The sequence below is a fragment of the Bombina bombina genome, chromosome 5 (assembly GCF_027579735.1).
Source record: "Bombina bombina isolate aBomBom1 chromosome 5, aBomBom1.pri, whole genome shotgun sequence".
Taxonomy (NCBI): domain Eukaryota; kingdom Metazoa; phylum Chordata; class Amphibia; order Anura; family Bombinatoridae; genus Bombina; species Bombina bombina.
This window is the reverse complement of record NC_069503.1, coordinates 262,167,155-262,187,994: the sequence shown is the minus strand read 5'-3', so window position 1 is coordinate 262,187,994 and position 20,840 is coordinate 262,167,155. Positions and strand designations below refer to the sequence as shown.

The 20,840-nt window shown below is 42.0% G+C and overlaps 1 protein-coding gene across 4 annotated transcripts in view; it reads right to left on the bottom strand.

Annotated features, from left to right (window-relative positions):
* Positions 1–20,840, bottom strand: part of NSUN6 (NOP2/Sun RNA methyltransferase 6) — a 391,580-nt gene that overhangs the window by 199,951 nt on the left and 170,789 nt on the right. The gene's annotated exons all lie outside the window — the stretch shown is intronic.

Below are 20,840 nucleotides of genomic sequence, written 5' to 3'. Positions count from 1 at the left end.
TTTTTCTAAATCATGAAAGAAAAAATGTGGGTTTAATGTCCCTTTAAGATAGACATACACTATGAGGCTTTTCAAGGGCCTCTGTGGCAAAAAAGCTAACATTTTACTTACAAAACAATATTTCTCACTTCATATAAAAACATAATTTATGTAAGAACTTACCTGATAAATTCATTTCTTTCATATTAGCAAGAGTCCATGAGCTAGTGACGTATGGGATATACATTCCTACCAGGAGGGGCAAAGTTTCCCAAACCTTAAAATGCCTATAAATGCACCCCTCACCACACCCACAATTCAGTTTAACGAATAGCCAAGAAGTGGGGTGATAAGAAAAAAGTGCGAAAGCATATAAAATAAGGAATTGGAATAATTGTGCTTTATACAAAAAAATCATAACCACCACAAAAAAGGGCGGGCCTCATGGACTCTTGCTAATATGAAAGAAATGAATTTATCAGGTAAGTTCTTACATAAATTATGTTTTCTTTCATGTAATTAGCAAGAGTCCATGAGCTAGTGAAGTATGGGATAATGACTACCCAAGATGTGGATCTTTCCACACAAGAGTCACTAGAGAGGGAGGGATAAAATAAAGACAGCCAATTCCTGCTGAAAATAATCCACACCCAAAATAAAGTTTAATGAAAAACATAAGCAGAATATTCAAACTGAAACCGCTGCCTGAAGTACTTTTCTACCAAAAAACTGCTTCAGAAGAAGAAAATACATCAAAATGGTAGAATTTGGAAAAAGTATGCAAAGAGGACCAAGTCGCCGCTTTGCAAATCTGATCAACCGAAGCTTCATTCCTAAACGCCCAGGAAGTAGAAACTGACCTAGTAGAATGAGCTGTAATCCTCTGAGGCGGAGTTTTACCCGACTCAACATAGGCAAAATGAATTAAAGATTTCAACCAAGATGCCAAAGAAATGGCAGAAGTTTTCTGGCCTTTCTAGAACCGGAAAAGATAACAAATAAACTAGAAGTCTTTCGGAAAGACTTAGTAGCTTCAACATAATATTTCAAAGCTCTAACAACATCCAAAGAATGCAACGATTTCTCCTTAGAATTCTTAGGATTAGGACATAATGAAGGAACCACAATGTCTCTACTAATGTTGTTGGAATTCACAACTTAGGTAAAAATTCAAAAGAAGTTCGCAACACCGCCTTATCCTGATGAAAAATCAGAAAAGGAGACTCACAAGAAAGAGCAGATAATTCAGAAACTCTTCTGGCAGAAGAGATGGCCAAAAGGAACAAAACTTTCCAAGAAAGTAATTTAATGTCCAATGAATGCATAGGTTCAAATGGAGGAGCTTGAAGAGCCCCCAGAACCAAATTCAAACTCCAAGGAGGAGAAAATTGACTTAATGACAGGCTTTATACGAACCAAAGCTTGTACAAAACAATGAATATCAAGAAGAATAGCAATCTTTCTGTGAAAAAGAACAGAAAGAGCAGAGATTTGTCCTTTCAAGGAACTTGCGGACAAACCCTTATCTAAACCATCCTGAAGAAACTGTAATATTCTCGGTATTCTAAAAGAATGCCAAGAAAAATGATGAGAAAGACACCAAGAAATATAAGTCTTCCAGACTCTATAATATATCTCTCTGGATACAGATTTACGAGCCTGTAACATAGTATTAATCACAGAGTCAGAGAAACCTCTTTGACCAAGAATCAAGCGTTCAATCTCCATACCTTTAAATTTAAGGATTTCAGATCCTGATGGAAAAAAGGACCTTGAGACAGAAGGTCTGGTCTTAACGGAAGAGTCCAAGGTTGGCAAGAGGCCATCCGGACAAGATCCGCATACCAAAACCTGTGAGGCCATGCCGGAGCTACCAGCAGAACAAACGAGCATTCCTTCAGAATCTTGGAGATTACTCTTGGAAGAAGAACTAGAGGCGGAAAGATATAGGCAGGATGATACTTCCAAGGAAGTGATAATGCATCCACTGCCTCCGCCTGAGGATCCGGGGATCTGGACAGATACCTGGGAAGTTTCTTGTTTAGATGAGAAGCCATCAGATCTATTTCTGGAAGTTCCCTCATTTGAACAATCTGAAGAAATACCTCTGGGTGAAGAGACCATTCGCCCGGATGCAACGTTTGGCGACTGAGATAATCCGCTTTCCAATTGTCCATACCTGGGATATGAACCGCAGAGATTAGACAGGAGCTGGATTCCGCCCAAACCAAAATTCGAGATACTTCTTTCATAGCCAGAGGACTTTGATGATTGATGTATGCCACAGTTGTGACATTGTCTATCTGAAAACAAATGAACAACTCTCTCTTCAGAAGAGGCCAAGACTGAAGAGCTCTGAAAATTGTTGAGTTCCAAAATATTGATCGGAAAACTCACCTCCTGAGATTCCCAAACCCCTTGTGCCGTCAGATACCCCCACACAGCTCCCCAACCGGTAAGACTTGCATCTGTTGAGATTATAGTCCAGGTCGGAAGAACAAAGAAGCCCCCTGAACTAAACGATGGTGATCTGTCCACCATGTCAGAGAGTGTCGTAAAATCGGTTTAAAGATATTAATTGAGATATCTTTGAGTAATCCCTGCACCATTGGTTCAGCATACAGAGCTGAAGAGGTCGCATGTGAAAACGAGCAAAGGAGATCGCATCTGATGCGGCAGTCCTAAGACCCAACATTTCCATGCATAAGGCTACCAAAGGGAATGATTGTGACTGAAGGTTTTGACAAGCTGATATCAATGTTAAACTTCCCTTGTCTGACAAGGACAGAGTCATAGACACTGAATCTATCTAGAAACCTAAAAAGGTTACCCTTGTCTGAGGAATCAATTAACTGATTGGTAAATTGATCCTCCAACCATGAACTTGAAGAAACAACACAAGTCGATTCGTATGAGATTCTTCGAAAATGAGAAGACTGAGCAAGTACCAAGATAACGTCCAAATAAGGAAATACCAAAACCCTGTTCTCTGATTACAGAAAGAAGGGCACCGAGAACTTTTGAAAAACATTCTTGGAACTGAGGTTAGGCCAAACGGTAGAGCCACAAAACTGGTAATGCTTGTCTAAAAAGAGAATCTCAGACACTAAAAGTGATCTGGATGAATCGGAATATGCAGATACACATCCTGTAAATCTACTGTAGACATATAATGCCCTTGCTAAACAAAAGGCAGGATAGTCCTACAGTAACCATCTTGAATGTTGGTATCCTAACATAACGATTAAATAATGATAGATCCGGAACTGGTCTGAAGGAATTGACCTTCTTTGGTACAATGAAGAGATAAAATAAAACCCCAGCCCCTGTTCCAGAACTGGAACTGTCATAAATACTCCAGCCAACTCTAGATCTGAAACACATTTCAGAAATGCTGAGCTTTTGCTGTGTTAACTGGGACACGGGAAAAGAAAAAAAAAAAATCTCTTAGCAGGAGGCCTTAACTTGAAGCCAATTCTGTACCTTTCTGAAACAATGTTCTGAAACCAGAGATTGAGAACGGAATTGATCCAAATTTCTTTGAAGAAAACGTAATCTGCCCCATACCAGCTAAGCTGGAATAAGGGCCGCATCTTCATAGGTACTTAGGAGCTGGCTATAGGTTTCTATAAGGCTTGGATATATTCCAAACTGGAAATAGTTTCCAAACTGATACCGCTCCTGAGGATGAAGGATCAGGCTTTTGTTCCTTGTTGTGAGGAAAGGAACGAAAATGATTATTTACCCTGGAAAGAAAGGGAAAGCAAAGTTGACTTAGAAGACATATCAGCATTCCAAGTTTAATCCATAAAGCTTTTCTAGCTAAAATAGCTAGAGACATATACCTGACATCAACTCTAATGATATCAAAAGATGGTATCACCAATAAAATTATTAGCATGTTATAGAATAATAATAATGCTATAAAATTATGATCTGTTACTTGTTGCGCTAAAGCTTCTAACCAAAAAGTTGAAGCTGCAGCAACATCCGCTAAAAATATAGCAGGTCTAAGAAGATTACCTGAACATAAGTAAGCTTTCTTAGAGAGGATTCAATTTTCCTATCTAAAGGATCCTTAAATGAAGTACTATCTGCCGTAGGAATAGTAATACATTAGCAGGAGTAGAGACAGCCCCATAACCTTAGGGATTTTTGTCCCAAAAAACTCTAATCTGTCAGATGGCACAGGATATAATTGCTTAAACGTCTAGAAGGAGTAAATAAATTACCCAAATTATTCCATTCCCTGGAAATTACTTCAGAAATAGCATCAGGGAGATAAAACACTTCTGGAATAACTACAGGAGATTTAAAAACCTTATTTAAACGTTTACATTTAGTATCAAGAGGACCAGAATCCTCTATTTCTAATGCAAATAATACTTCTTTAAGTAAAGAACGAATAAATTCCATCTTGAACAAATACAAAGATTTATCAGCATCAACCTCTGAGACAGAAACCTCTGAACCAGAAGAACCATTATCAGTATCAGAATGATGATGTTCATTTAAAAATTCATCTGAAAAAAGAGAAGTTTTAAAAGACTTTTATGTATACTAGAAGGAGAAATAACAGACATAGCCTTCTTAATGGATTTAAAAAATAAAATCTCTTATGTTATCAGGAACACTCTGAAAAATTAGATATTGACGGAACAGCAACAGGTAATGTAACAGTACTAAAGGAAATTTTATCTGCATTAATAAGTTTGACATGACATGCAATACAAACAACAGCTGGAGAGAAACAGATACCAAAAGTTTATAGCAGATACACTTAGCTTGGTAGCTCCAGCACTGGGCAGTGATTTTTCTGAAGTATCTTCTGACTCAGTTGCAACGTGGAACATCTTGCAATATGTAAAAGAAAAAAACAACATATAAAGCAAAATTGATCAAATTCCTTAAATGACAGTTTCAGGAATGGGAAAAAAAAATGCCAGTGAACAAGCTTCTAGCAACCAGAAGCAATAAATAATGAGACTTAAATAATGTGGAGACAAAAATGACGCCCATATTTTTAGCGCCAAAAAAGACGCCCACATTATTTGGCGCCTAAATGCTTTTGGCGCCAAAAATGACGCCACATCCGGAACGCCAACATTTTTGACGCAAAAAAACGTCAAAAAATGACTCAACTTCTGGCGACACGTATGACGCCGGAAACAGAAAAAAAAATTTTTTCCGCCAAAAAAGTCCGCACCAAGATTGACGCAATAAAATGAAGCATTTTCTGCCCCCGCGAGCCTAACAGCCCACAGGGAAAAAGTCAAATTTTTTAAGGTAAGAAAAAATGATTGAAACAAATGTATTTATCCCAAATATGAAACTGACTGTATGAAAAATAAGGAATGTTGAACATTCTGAGTCAAGGCAAATAAATGTTTGAATACATATATTTAGAACTTTATAAACAAAGTGCCCAACCATAGCTTAGAGTGTCACAGAAAATAAGATTTACTTACCCCAGGACACTCATCTACATGTTTGTAGAAAGCCAAACCAGTACTGAAACGAGAATCAGCAGAGGTAATGGTATATATAAGAGTATATCGTCGATCTGAAAAGGGAGGTAAGAGATGAATCTCTACGACCGATAACAGAGAACCTGTAGAAGGAGATCACTGCATTCAAATAGGCAATACTCTCCTCACATCCCTCTGACATTCACTGCACGCTGAGAGGAAAACCGGGCTCCAACTTGCTGCGGAGCGCATATCAACGTAGAATCTAGCACAAACTTACTTCACCACCTCCATCGGAGGCAAAGTTTGTAAAAACTGAATTGTGGGTGTGGTGAGGGGTGTATTTATAGGCATTTTAAGGTTTGGGAAACTTTGCCCCTCCTGGTAGGAATGTATATCCCATACGTCACTAGCTCATGGACTCTTGCTAATTACATGAAAGAAATATTTACTTGTATTCAGATCTTTCGCAATACTGTTCCAACTTATTTTAAAAATCATTTTAATTACATCTTAGGTATGTATGATGCACATAAGCCTCTCTGGGGAGAGTGAAAAAGCACAGAGGCAAATTGCAGGAAAAGTGTCAGGGTTTCACCCATTCTTTACTAGTTATTTGCAGCTTTTTATCCTGGCTGCAATTTTAGACTCACCAGTGTTTTCTCCTTGCCTGTAGCAGAGTGTGTAACACTGCTCACTACTACCAGGCTCCGTCTTATGGCCAAACAGCTCGGTTGACTACCCACTGACTCCTGGCTTTTCTTTTTGCTTTTGGACTTGTTTTTTTTTTTTTTTTTTAAATAAAGGTGTTATTAATTTAGCAATTCGTCTTTGTCTGGGTCCTGGAACCCTGACAAATAATGGGCAGAATACACTGTACTGCATTTTTTAATATGGATAACTTAACATTTTGTGGGTATTTTTATGTTGTGTTGAATATCACATTAATAAGAACTGAAAATATAGTATAAAATGTTTAATTAAATGTATTAAAAAAATAAAAAAAGACTCCAGCTTTAACATTGCTATATTCCACACAGTCATTGGTTGCACACTCTAGTGACCCATTCATAACTATCCCTAATTGGAAAAGGGAAAATCTGGTTGCAACATGGCAGCACCCATTGCTTTAAAGACACTACAGTTTACACTTATTTTTTCAATAAATAAACAACTATATATCTTTAGCTAACATTTATTTAGTGCTTAACCCCCTAACCCAAATCGGATGTAGATCTACATCATGCGGTACTAAGTCCAGCGTACCACATAACGTAAATCTATCTCCAACATGCTGGAAGCCCATGCATTGGACTTGCTGTTTGTGGGCTTCCAGCATCTGCCTTCATATGCTAACAGAGCACGATCAGTGCTTCATTAGCATATGAAGCCAGATTGCTACAGACAATTGCATTGTCTGTAACGATCATCCATTGATGATGGCGGGAGGGAAGGCAGGAGGCGGTAGGCGGCCCAGCAGGAGGGAGGCGGGACCCTACACTGCGAAAAAAAAAAGAGTTTTGAAGGGAGAGGAAATAGGTAGCTACACTACAGAAAAAGGGGAAATCAGAGGGGCCTACATAATGATAACCGAGAGGGGGGACGGGGAGGGCCTACACTACAGAAAAAAAATATTAATAAATAAGTACAATAAAAAATAAATATAAATGGGTACTGGTAGTACCTACGATAGCTGCTACTAGTGGGAAGGAGGAGGGTTAGAGAGCTGTTTTGGAGGGATCAGGAAGGTATGAGATTTGAGAAAGGATCCCTACACTACAGAAAAAAATAAATAAAAAAAGCCCTAAACTACATACTGCAGACTGTCTGACAGTACCTAAAATGGTGGTGAGGAATTTAGGTGGGAAGAGACCTGTTTGGGAGGGATCAGGTAGGTGGGTAATCCCTAGACTAGAGCAAATATTAACATTACATGCTAACCGATTAACCCATTCACTGCTGGGAAATTCAGAAGTGTGGTGCGTAGCTGCAATTAGAAGACTAGTAATTACAAAATTACTTCCCTCATCCCCCAGTCATTCTGCCAAGGGAACAAGGAACAGTAGGAGAAATATCAGGGTGCAAAAGGTGCCGCCCCATACAAAAACGCGGGCGGGGAGCTGTGGACTCTCCCCGTCTGAAGAAAAGAAAACTATCAGGTAAGCATAATTTAAGTTTTTCTTCATAAACGGGGAGAGTCCACAGCTGCATTAATTACCTTTGGGAAAACCATAACCAAGCTGTAGAGGACACTGAATGCAAGCCGGGTGGGGGGGGGGGGGGGTACAAAAGGTGGCCCATTCTGAGGGCACCACAATCTGAAAACCCCCAAACTCCCAAAAAGAAAACTGCGTCACTAGAAGCCAAAGGGGCAAAAAGAAACAGCCCAAGTAACTGTCCAACAGTTAGAACCAGCAAGGCCTTTGCTAGAGACTGCTCAGGTTATTAGACTCGACCGGATTAAAAAGCCCCTGAGGAAACAAAGTCCCGCAGGCATTCAGCCCACAAAACAAACTCACCCCCTACCCAAAGTAAGGGGAACATCCACATTCCCCAAGAAGGGAAGAAAAAGGACTCAGATAAGAGACTAGGGCAAAAGAAACACAAATCAAACTCCAAAAGAGTAAACCAGAATGAAACAAGGCAAAACCAATAAAAAAAAAAACTACCGCCCAACAGGGCAAAGGGAGAAATCCCGATCTGCATAGAAACAAGGATTAATTAATGCCCTGAGACTGAAACGGAGAAGGAAAACCCCTCCCCTACACAGAGTGCCAACTCGCATCCAGGAAGGAACAACCAAAGACAAAACTGTCGCCATAAGCTGCTGAAACAGTATCAAAATATCTGAATATACTCCTCCAAAGCCACAGGCGTCCTGCAGCAACGGAGGACTTAGTGGCCCAAGTCTCCAACCCTAGGCATTAAACTGCACAAGACCATCCTCAAGAAGAAGGAATCCAAGAGCAACTCCTTCCCAAAAAGGACTGGAAAGAAGAGACCAGAACTCTGAAAAACAGTAGAGAAAATACCTGCCGAGAAAGATCTACCGCGAAGCCTCCTCTTAAGGAAGGCTCACAATATTAAACCATGATACGCAACCAAAGATCAATAAATCTGACAGATCCCTGACCCTTGCTCCGAGCAACGGACCCAGCACCAAAAATGAATGATAATGCCCAAAAGGACAAAGGGAATAAAATTCCCCGATCATCAAGACTTTCAGGAAAGAAAAAGGAGGGAACCAGCCCCCCAAAAAAGCTTGGGTCCAGGAGCCAGACGCAGCCCCTTTCCCGAAGACTAATGGTACTCCCAAAGAGAAACCCTCCACTGAAAAGTACAGAGATGGCATGTCACAACAAATTCATCCCTTCACTCTGACATCCTGCACACAAGGCAGGGGGAACAACCCCCCTGAACAGAGGAAGAAAGTACCTCCCATCATCAGGCGGATACTATGGATAAAGATGCCTTAGCCAAGGGTATTTGCAGAACCAGCATAATGAAATTACAGCCACAGCTGTATTTAAACTCTTGACCTTTAGGTTTCAAGGAAGCATAGACAGCCACTAAACTATGGTGGAACACCATCCAAATCCATGCCAAAAGAGGGAAAACGAAACCAGCACAGCGCCCCCACTCACCAACACAGCACACCCGCACACAGGCATACTCAACAGGTCAAGTACTGAATGACAGAAACATCCGACCACTACAGCCGGTCCAGTAGAAGACAAATCTTCTCAAAGAGAAAAATATGCACTGGTAGGAACCGAAGATGTTCCGGAACCGGGAAAAGGGCCGTCCCGAACCACCCTAAGGGATCTAGAACAGAACATCAAAAATTCCAGTCAAAGACAAGGACCAGGACAAACAAACCCGGACACTAAGAACTCGGAGCCGGCTTACAAATGTACAACCCCTTGAGGAACCGCCGGGTTACCCCTCCGGAGCAGACTTCGCACCCCAAACAATGCATCACAGTTATATCCAAGGCACCTTGGACACTGAACCCTCACGTAAGAGGCTCAGACACAGAGTGCTTAAGACACCCACAACGGGAAACAACTCCTGAATTAAAAAGGGTGCTAAGCAATGATGAGAGCCACACAGCCCATCCGGTTGACCCTAAGTCACTAGGGACAACAGAACTAAGTCCAAAGACTAAGGGAACGTCAAGAGAACAGAGCTCAACCCCAGATATTCTGGATTGAAAATGGGACCATAGTCTCCCCGATCCTCTCATGGATCCTTCTCCTGGAAGCCCCTACAGTTCGAGGAATAACGAATGAATTAACATTCTAACCCAAGACGGGTAAAAACCCAAAAATGTCTAAGATGGGGCAAGAACAGTAAAAAGGGAACACCCTAATCTGCAAACTCCAAAAATAGGGGAGCAGATGGAATCCCGGAAGTAGAAAAACCCAAAGGTCCTATTTCCTGAAACAGCTTACCAAAGGCCAACCCCAAGGAAAGGAGATAAAAAAGGGTCCAATCAGCTTCAACCCGAAGGAAGAGATATTGTCATCAAGGAAAACAGATCCAAAATGACAATTCCAAAGAAGACTTTAAAGAGAAAACGAGGAACATTACTCAGAGCAATCTTTAGCATGATCCGCTCTGGTACCTCACCAACAAATAGGACCAGGACAGTGAGGACTGAGTGTAATCCTTCGGTCGCCTGCAAATCATGATTTAGGCGAGGCTATTTGTAACCAATCCGTGAAAGGGTACTCGCTGTAAGGAACACCTAGTCTGATGCTCCTTCTTAAAAGAAGAGACGAGAACCAACCTGTTGACTGGGACGGAAGACCTCCTCTCTATACGTAGCCCTTAAAAATTTATTGAAGCTCACTTCACTAAAACTCTAGCAAAAAGCAAAAGCATAAATCAATCTAAAGAGAACCCAAAGAGAAACTAACTCCTCATCTGAGTGAGAGACTCAGCATCCAACCAGGCTGCCAGTTACACCGGCACCACGTGGATGATATAAGCCGTAAGGAACAGAAATTAGCACCTGACCAGGACCAGGCTGCAAAATAGGGCATTTAAAACTGACCCAGGCCACAGAAAAATCAAGATCCCATAGCATCGACCAAACTAAGGACATAATGTACTGAAACCTTAACATGCGACTTCTGCGGAAGTGCTCAAGCGACCACAAAATCGCCAGTATCAAATTCCAGAGAAGAAAAAACGGAAAAATTATCACAGATATGAACTTCCAAAAGAAATAAAACATCCTAACCGGATCAAAGAAAAAGAAGGCAGCACCCGCAGGTGAACGCCCAAGAAAAATAAGTACACTAACAGGACCAGACAATCAGAGACCCCATTCCTTCAAAGCTCAGAACTGGAATAAGTTACCCAAAAAAAGGAAATTGGAGACTATAAGGAGATTAACTGCATCCCCACACGTCTAACCCAGCTTGCCGTCTGGAACAGAAGTCCACGGATCCCCCAACCTATTAGGACTCGGATCCTCCAGCACCGCCAAAACGTGCCGCAGCAGGACACAAAAATGCGCCAGTCTATAACGAAAAGCAAGACTTACTTCTGCCGAGGCAAGTGACGACCCCGGCCTGAGGGTTGGACCCCTGAAGCTTCAGAGGAAACCGTTTCCCCAGATGGCTGACCTGACCCAGACGTTCCCACGCCGGATGAGCCCTGGTTAGCAGAACACGGACAGCATCTCAGCAACACCTTCCTCTCTGGAAGATGTAAATGCGCCAACGCCATAGATATGGCCATGTGGTACCGTGCGGTAACTTCTGGAGGAAAAAAGATGCCTTCCGGAAAAGGGGTTACGGCATTAGGGACACCTGCTTGCGTAACCAAGGAAGTTTCTAGGGAATGCGCCTCAAGGGATATGGGATCCCCAAGGGCGGATGGCTCTGCGGACTCTAAGTTCCCTGTTCTGGGAGAAGAGAGGACTCTTAAGTGGCATTCGGAACATAACTGATGGGCATGGATTACCCAGGCCATTTCATACTCTTCGCAAGAAGTAGAATCTGAATCAGAGACATCCGTCTCCAAACAATCAGAATCCTTTATAACCTGGTGATAGATAATTATGGATAAAAAAAAATAAAAACAGCACCTTACACCCCCCAATGGCTGGGGCATTCACCACCTGCTGAGACCCAGACAACTAGCGAACAGATACTCTGTCGCCACATGGTCAGGAATACAGAAATGGAGAACAGAACGTGACCATGCCTAGTCACAAGGTACACAGTGCAGGCCAGAAAAAACACGCCAAGGACACCAGGGCCGTGCAGCCAGACAAAAAGGCCTTTATGTTCTAATATAGCCACAAGCCCAATTTTCATTACAAATTAGCAGACAGAATCACATAACACACATGCTTAAACTCCCCCCTGTTCAATAAACCCCCTCAGGAGATATTAACCTATGATTCCAAAAAGATAAAGGAGTCCCACTGAGACCCCAGAGGCAGAAATTTTTTTCATTTTCTGCGATGAGAATTTTTTAGTGAAAATTATTCTGCAGTGTCTCTAAGGAGCCAGTGTTGCTGTGTTTGGTACCCTGGTACCCTTACTCAGTGTTCATGTCCAGTCTCGCTGATGTCTGCTGCACGTTCCCACAGTGTCAGTCTGCCTGGAAACTTGCTCTACTGTACTGTACTGCTGGGGTCTATATGCTTATTTTCGAGGGGCTGCTGCTCCATGCCTATACTGCTGGTGTATACTATATGCTTCCTAAAAGATGGCACTTAGAAATTTTTATATATATATATATATATATATATATATATATATATATATATATATATATATATATATATATATATATATATATATATATACATACATACACACACACACACACACACTGTATATTATTTATTTATTACAACCTCACAGTTGATTCCAGTAAAGAGATCTTAAAAAAAAAACACTGGAAAAACAAATAATATAATACACACCCATTTAAAAAAAAAAAAAAATCTGTTATAGCAAAGGCTGAAGCTTTTTCCAAATGAGTTAAAGTGATATTCACAGTATTCTGAAAAAGGCTTGGTAAGGGTCCACAACCCCATTTTTCCAATACTGTGCATATCCAATTAACTTATTTCGTAAAATTTCAGCTTCTGTGATCTCTACACACACATATACACACATACAAACATATACACACACCATATACACACACCACATACACACACACACAAAACATACACACACACACACACAACATATACACACACACAACCACACACCATATAGACACACAGAGACAACATATACACACAACCTATACACAACATATACACACACACACAACATATACACACACAATATATACACACACACTAATTAAAGAACAAAAAAAATCTACAGCTAGGTATTTTGGTTGGCTCCTAGACTACATTTGTTAAGCCCTGACTTACCTTTTCTGCAATGTGCTGTTACCCTGTACCGCAGTGGAGTTCAGGAAGTTGGAGGAAATTGAAAAGAGAGGAACGTAGCAAAATATTTGCATTGCGATAGAACGGAACAGTGGCACCTGCAGGTAGAAATTAAAAGTGCAGGCAAAAAAATTATTTTAACTGCCACTGCCGATCTTTCTGCATAGACCCTTCAGTTTCTGCGATAAGAACGCAGATAGCACAGTGTTCTGCCTTGGGGACTGAGGCCCTGACTTCTTCGTTTACATTACATTCTCATCATAGAAGTAAAATGAAACTATCTTACCGGAATCTACGCCGTGGAACAGGAACACGGCCCTTCAAGTGTGACAGATAGTAGCTTCGCTTCTGACATGGACTTGAGTGAAGAAAGCAGGCAGCAAAACTCGTCAATGCTGATTGCTAAGGAGCTGTTAACATGAGTCGGAATGGTTTTGCAGAAAGACTCTTCCTGCATCACCGGACTCTAACATTCATCCATGCTCTCACTGAGAGGCTGACATGATTACTTAAAACTCCAGTCCCATTTCGAAGAGAACTACCCTCCATAAGAGACTATCTTAAATCTTCCGACACTTCTCTGCAAACCTCCTGTGGTGAAAGGCAAAGAATGACTGGGGGATGAGGGAAGTGGGGGGGAGGTATTTAAGCCTTTGGCTGGGGTGTCTTTGCCTCCTCCTGGTGGCCAGGTTCTGAATTCCCAAAAGTAATGAATGAAGCTAAGGACTCTCCCCGTTTATGAAGAAAAGTTAAAAATTTTTATATGATTGCATTTGGCAGCGAAATGGTTCCATGAAATATACCAAAATGGGCCTAGATCAATACCTTTGGTCTACTTAAAAGAAATATATAATGTTAATAGGTAAATAAATAAAAAAAGGCTCTATTTCTGTTTAAATGGAGTGATAGGAAAAATGTTAAAAATTCTCCGGTATTTAAACATCCAGGTTAAGGTTCCAAAGATTGAATAAAATAGAAGGAAAAAAACATGAATTATGCTTACCAGATAATTTCATTTCCTTCTGTATAAGGAGAGTCCACAGCATCATTCCTTACTGTTGGGAAATACTGAACCTGGCCACCAGGAGCAGGCAAGGACACCCCAGCCAAAAGCTTAAATACCTCTTCCACTTACCCTAACCCCCAGTCATTCTGTCAAGGGAACAAGGAACAGTAGGAGAAATATCAGGGTATAAATGGTGCAAGAAGAAAAATAAAATTTAGAGGGCCACCCATCGGAGAACACGGGCAGGGGCCGTGGACTCTCCTTATACAGAAGGAAATGAAATTATCTGGTAAGCAAAATTTATGTTTTCCATCTTAATATAAGAAGAGTCCACGGCATCATTCCTTACTGTTGGGAAACTTATACCCAAGCTCTAGAGGACACTGAATGATAACGGGAGGTACATAAAGAGAGGCGGACCCTAATCTGAGGGCACCACAGCGTGCAAAACCTTTCTCCTAAAGGCTGCTTCAGCTGAAGCAAAGACATCAAACTTGTAAAATTTAGAAAAAGTGAGTAAGGAGGACCAGGTGGCCGCCTTACAAATCTAATCCAAAGAGGCCTCATTCTTAAAGGCCCAAGAGGAAGCCACTGCGCTAGTAGAATGAGCCATAAATCTCTGAGGAGGTTTATGTCCTGCTGTCTCATAAGTAAAGCGGATAACACTCTTTAATCAAAAAGATATGGAAGTCGAAGAGACCTTCTGTCCCTTACGCTTCCCGGAATAGACAACAAACAAGAACGAAGTTTGTCTAAAATCTTTCGTAGCCTGAAGGTAGAACTTTAAGGCGCGAACTACGTCCAGATTATGAAGCAAACGTTCCTTCGCAGAAGAAGGATTTGGACACAAGGAAGGAACCACAATCTCTTGATTGAAGTTGCGGTCTGACAAGACCTTAGGAAGAAAACCTAACTTAGTATGTAGGACAGCCTTATCAGAGTGGAACACCAGATAAGGAGGCTCACATTGCAATGTGGCAATCTCAGATACTCTGCGCGCAGAAGCAATAGCCAGTAGAAAAAGAACCCTCCAGGACAACAATTTTAATGTCAATCTTATGCACAGGCTCAAATGGAGTCTGTTGCAACACCTTAAGAACAAGATTTAGACTCCAAGGAGGAGCCTTAGATCTAAACACAGGTCTGATCCTAATCAGAGCCTTAACAAAGGACTGTACATCTGGAAGCTCTGAGAGCCTCTTGTGCAGTAAAACAGATAGGGCCGAAATCTGTCCCCTCAGGGAACTGGCAGAAAGGCCCTTCTCCAGTCCATCCTAGCAACCTTAACTTTATGCCAGGAAAATCCACGCTCTTTTATAAGTAGGTTCTCCACACCTTATGGTAAATGTGACAAGTAACCGGCTTACAAGCTTGAATGAGAGTGTTAATCACTCAAAAAAACCTCTCTTGGCTAGGACTAAGTGTTCAATCTCCATGCAGTCAGCCTCAGAGAATCTAGATTTTGATCAACAAAAAGTAAATTTATGCTTACCTGATAAACTAATTTCTTCTACGATATGACGAGTCCACGGATTTCATCCTTACTTGTGGGATTTATCCTTCTGCTAACAGGAAGTGGCAAAGAGCACCACAGCAGAGCTGTATATAGAGCTCCTCCCTTCCCTCCACCTCAAGTCATTCGACCGAAGTTAGGAAGAGAAAGGAAAAGCCAAAGGTGCAGAGGTGACTGAAGTTTATAAAAAATATAATATAATATAAATCTGTCTTAAAAATGACAGGGTGGGCCGTGGACTTGTCATATCGTAGAAGAAATTAATTTATCAGGTAAGCATAAATTTACTTTTCTTCTACAAGATATGAAGAGTCCACGGATTTCATGCTTACTTGTGGGATACAATACCAAAGCTATAGGACACGGATGAAAGGGAGGGACAAGACAGGAACCTAGACGGAAGGCACCACTGCTTGAAGAACCATTCTCCCAAAACCAGCCTCAGAAGAAGCAAAAGTATCAAATTTGTAAAATTTGGAAAAAGTGTGAAGAGACGACCAAGTCGCAGCCTTGCAAATCTGTTCAACAGAAGCATTGTTTTTAAATGCCCATGAGGAAGCCACAGCCCTAGTAGAATGAGCCGTAATTCTTTCAGGAGGCTGCTGACCAGCAGTCTCATATGCCAGACGGATTATACTCTTCAGCCAAAAAGAAAGGGATGTAGCCGTAGCTTTCTGACCCCGACGCTTTCCAGAAAAAACAATGAATAATGAAGATGATTGACGGAAATCCTTAGTCGCCTGCAAGTAAAACTTAAGGGCATGGACCACATCCAGGTTATGTAACATATGCTCCTTCTTAGAAGAAGGGTTAGGACATAATGAAGGAACAACGATTTCCTGATTAATATTCTTATTAGAAACAACCTTAGGAAGAAAACCAGGTTTGGTACGTAAAACCACCTTATCAGAATGGAAGATAAGAGAAGGTGAATCACATTGTAATGCTGAAAGCTCAGAAACTCTACGAGCCGAAGAAATAGCAACCAAAAACAAAACTTTCCAAGATAACAACTTAATATCTATGGAATGCATAGGTTCAAACGGACCCCCTTGAAGAACATTAAGAACTAAATTCAAACTCCAGGGTGGAGCAATTGGTCTAAACACAGGCTTAATTCTGGTTAGAGCCTGACAAAAAGACTGAACGTCTGGAACATCTGCCAAACGTTTGTGTAGCAAAATTGACAAAGCAGAAATTTGTCCCTTTAAGGAACTCGCTGATAATCCTTTCTCCAATCCTTCTTGGAGAAAAGACAGAATCCTGGGAATCCTAACTTTACTCCATGAGTAGCCCTTGGATTCACACCAAAAAAGATATTTACGCCATATCTTGTGATAGATCTTTCTAGTGACAGGCTTATGTGCCTGAATCAAAGTATCGATGACCGAATCAGAGAAACCCCCGCTTAGATAAAATCAAGCGTTCAATCTCCAAGCAGTCAGCTGCAGAGAAATTAGATTTGGATGTTGGAAAGGACCTTGAATGAGAAGGTCCTGTCTCACTGGAAGTTTCCACAGAGGCAGAGAGGACATGTTCACTAGATCTGCATACCAAGTCCTGCGTGGCCACGCAGGCGCGATTAGAAATACTGAAGCTCTCTCATGTTTGATCCGAGCAATCACCCGGGGAAGGAGAGGAAACGGTGGAAACACATAAGCTAGGTTGAATGACCAAGGCACTGCCAGTTCGTCCTGAGGAACCCTCGACCTGGATCCGTATCTTGGGAGCTTGGCATTCTGTTGAGACACCATCAGATCCAATTCCGGTCTGCCCCATCGGAGAATCAGAGAGGCAAATACCTCCGGATGGAGTTCCCACTCCACCGGATGAAAAGCCTGTCGGCTTAAAAAGTCCGCTTCCCAGTTGTCCACTCCTGGGATGTAGATTTCTGACAGATAACAAGAGTGGGCCTCCGCCCATCGAATTATCTTGGATACTTCTGTCATTGCTAAGGAACTCCTCGTTCCTCCCTGATGATTGATGTAAGCCACAGTCGTGATGTTGTCCGACTGGAATCTGATGAATTTGGCCGAAGCCAACTGAGGCCACGCCTGAAGCGCATTGAATATTGCTCTCAATTCCAGAATATTGATTGGAAGCAGAGACTCCACCTGAGTCCATACACCCTGAGCCTTCAGGGAATTCCAGACTGCGCCCCAGCCTAGTTGACTGGCGTCCTTTGTCACTATCACCCATGAGGGTCTGCGGAAACACGTCCCTTGGGACAGATGATCCGGCGACAACCACCAAAGAATAGAGTTTCTGGTCTCCTGGTCCAGATTTATCGGAGATAAATTTGCATAGTCCCCATTCCACTGTCTGAGCATGCACAGTTGCAGTGGTCTGAGATGAAACCGAGCAAACGGAATGATGTCCATTGCCGCCACCATTAATCCAATAACCTCCATGCACTGAGCCACTGATGGTTGAGGATTGGACTGAAGGGCTCGGCATGTATTTAGAATCTTTGACTTTCTGACCTCCGTCAGAAAAATCTTCATGGTTATAGAATCTATCAGAGTTCCCAAGAAGGGAACCCTTGTCTGTGGAATTAGTGAACTTTTTTCTAGATTCACCTTCCATCCGTGAGTTCTCAGAAAAGATAACACTGTGTCTGTATGAGACTTTGTTAGATGGTAAGTCGACGCCTGAATAAAAATATTGTCCAGATAAGGCACCACTGCTATGCCCCGCGGCCTGAGAACCGCCAGAAGGGATCCTAGAACCTTCTTGAAGATCCTGGGTGCTGTGGCCAACCCGAAGGGAAGAGCCACGAACTGAAAATGTTTGTCCAGGAAGGCAAACCTTAGGTACTGATGATGATCCTTGTGAATAGGAATATGAAGGTATGCATCCTTCAAGTCCACGGTAGTCATATATGGACCCTCCTGGATCATTGGTAAAATTGTTTGAATAGTCTCCATCTTGAATGATGGAACTCTGAGAAACTTGTTTAGACTTTTGAGGTCTAAAATGGGTCTGAAAGTTCCCTCTTTTTTGGGAACCACGAAAAGATTTGAGTAAAACCCCTGTCCCTATTCCAGTCTTGGAACGGGACAAATTACTCGCATAGTAGAGAGGTCTTTTACACAACGTAAGAACGCCTCTCTTTTTATCTGGTCTACAGACAATCGTGAAAGAAGAAATCTCCCTCTTGGAAGAAAACTTTTGAATTCCAGTTGATACCCGTGAGTCACGATTTCCAGTGCCCAGGGGTCCTGAATATCTCTTGCCCAAGCCTGGGCAAAGAGAGAAAGTCTGCCCCCTACTAGATCCGGTCTCGTATCGGGGGCCGCCCCTTCATGCTGTCTTGGTAGCAGCAGCGGGCTTCTTGGGTTGTTTATAAAGCCAAACAATCCCCTGTCAAGGGAAAAAGAGAGTCTTATGTGGAATATTAAATAGTCTCGGTGGATGTACATACACACACACACTTACCCCCAATCTTCACGGCTTACAAACCTGACGCGGTGAACAGTAAAAGAAGTGCCGTGTGAGTGACTGGATCCTTCCGGTGGCCGTAAGTCCGTGCGCTCTGCTCGGAGCCTCCTCGCTCTACAAGCCCGCTTCCCCGGACGCCGCCTGATTCACACTCCTCTCGGCACTCGAATGTGACGTCACTGTCAGGTGCCGACTAGTATGGGGGGCAAGGAAATCCTGATCCTCCGTTGCCGGTCTCTGAGACCCCTTTTGGTTACCTCGTACAAATCCTGGCAGGTGATTCCACAGGTGCAGGGAACAATTGGACTGCAAATCCGGTAGTCGGCTCAATGCAAAACTTCAAGAAAAGTCCAGAGCCGCAGTAATAAAGTATGATATCTTTATTTATTTTCTTGAATTCTTGGGTTGTTTACCCTTTTTCCAAGCCTGGTTGGGTCTCCAGACGGACTTGGCCTGAGCAAAATTCCCTTCCTGTTTTGTGGAGGAAGAGGAAGAAGAGGGTACTCCTTTAAAGTTCCGAAAGGAACGAAAATTATTTTGTTTACCCCTCATCTTAACAGACTTATCCTGAGGTAGAAGATGACCTTTACCTCCCGTAATGTCAGAAATGATTTCCTTCAACTCAGGCCCGAATAGGGTCTTATCCTTGAAAGGAATAGCCAAGAGCTTTGACTTAGATGACACATCGGCAGACCATGATTTTAACCATAACGCTCTACGCGTTAAAATGGCAAATCCTGCATTTTTAGCCGCCAACTTAGCAATTTGAAAGGCGGCATCTGTGATAAAAGAATTAACTAGCTTGAGAGCCTTAATTCTATTTAAAATATCCTCTAAAGGGGTCTCAATCTTAAGAGACTCTTCTAAGGCATCAAACCAGAAAGCCGCTGCAGTAGTAACTGGAACAATGCAGGCTGTCGGTTGTAAAAGGAAACCCTGATGAATAAATAACTTCTTTAGAAGACCCTCCAATTTCTTATCCATAGGGTCTTTGAAAGCACAGCTGTCCTCAATAGGAATAGTTGTATGCTTAGCCAGGGTAGATATAGCTCCCTCCACCTTAGGGACAGTCTGCCAGGAGTCCCGAATGGTGTCTGATATGGGATACATTTTCTTAAAATTAGGAGGAGGAGAGAACGGTATACCCGGTCTGTCTCACTCCTTCTTGATAATCTCACAGAATCTCTTGGGAACCAGAAAAACATCAGTGTAAGCTGGAACTTCCAGAGATTTGTCCATTTGACACAATTTCTCTGGTGGTACCATAATAAGGTCACAGTCATCCAGAGTCGCTAATACCTCCCGAAGTAACAGTCGGAGGGTGTTCCAGCTTAAATTTAAAGGACATGACGTCCGAATTTGTATGAGGTAACACACTTCCTGATTCCGAAAGTTCTCCCTCAGACAAAAGTTCCCTGACCCCCAACTCAGATCCCTGTGAGGGCACATCGGAAATAGCCAACAAAGCATCAGAGGACTCAGTATTCACATTGATTCCTGTCCTACTGCGTTTACCCTGTAACACTGGTAACTTAAATACCTCTGTAAGGGTAGTTGACATAACTGCAGCCATATCCTGCAGAGTAAAAGAATTAGACGCGGTTGAGGAACTCGGCGTCGCTTGGGTGGGTGTTAATGGTTGTGACACTTGGGGAGAATTAGGCGGCATATACCGATTCTCTTCAGAATGAGAACCATCCTTAGGCAAACTTTCTTTACATAAAATATGCTTTGTACTTTGTAAGGCCCTTTCAGTACAAGAGGTACACAAAGTAAGAGGGGGTTCCACAATGGCCTCTAAACACATAGAACAAGGAGATTCCTCAAGTTCAGACATGTTAAACAGACTAGCAATAGCCACAATAGTCGTTTTTCACCTTATTTATAGATTCAAAGAATTTTCACAAAAAAATGTACTGCGCCTTTAAATAATAAAAGCGCAACAATTTTTCTGTATTGCACCAAAAACAATTTTTTTAGCGCTAAAAATATACTAAACTG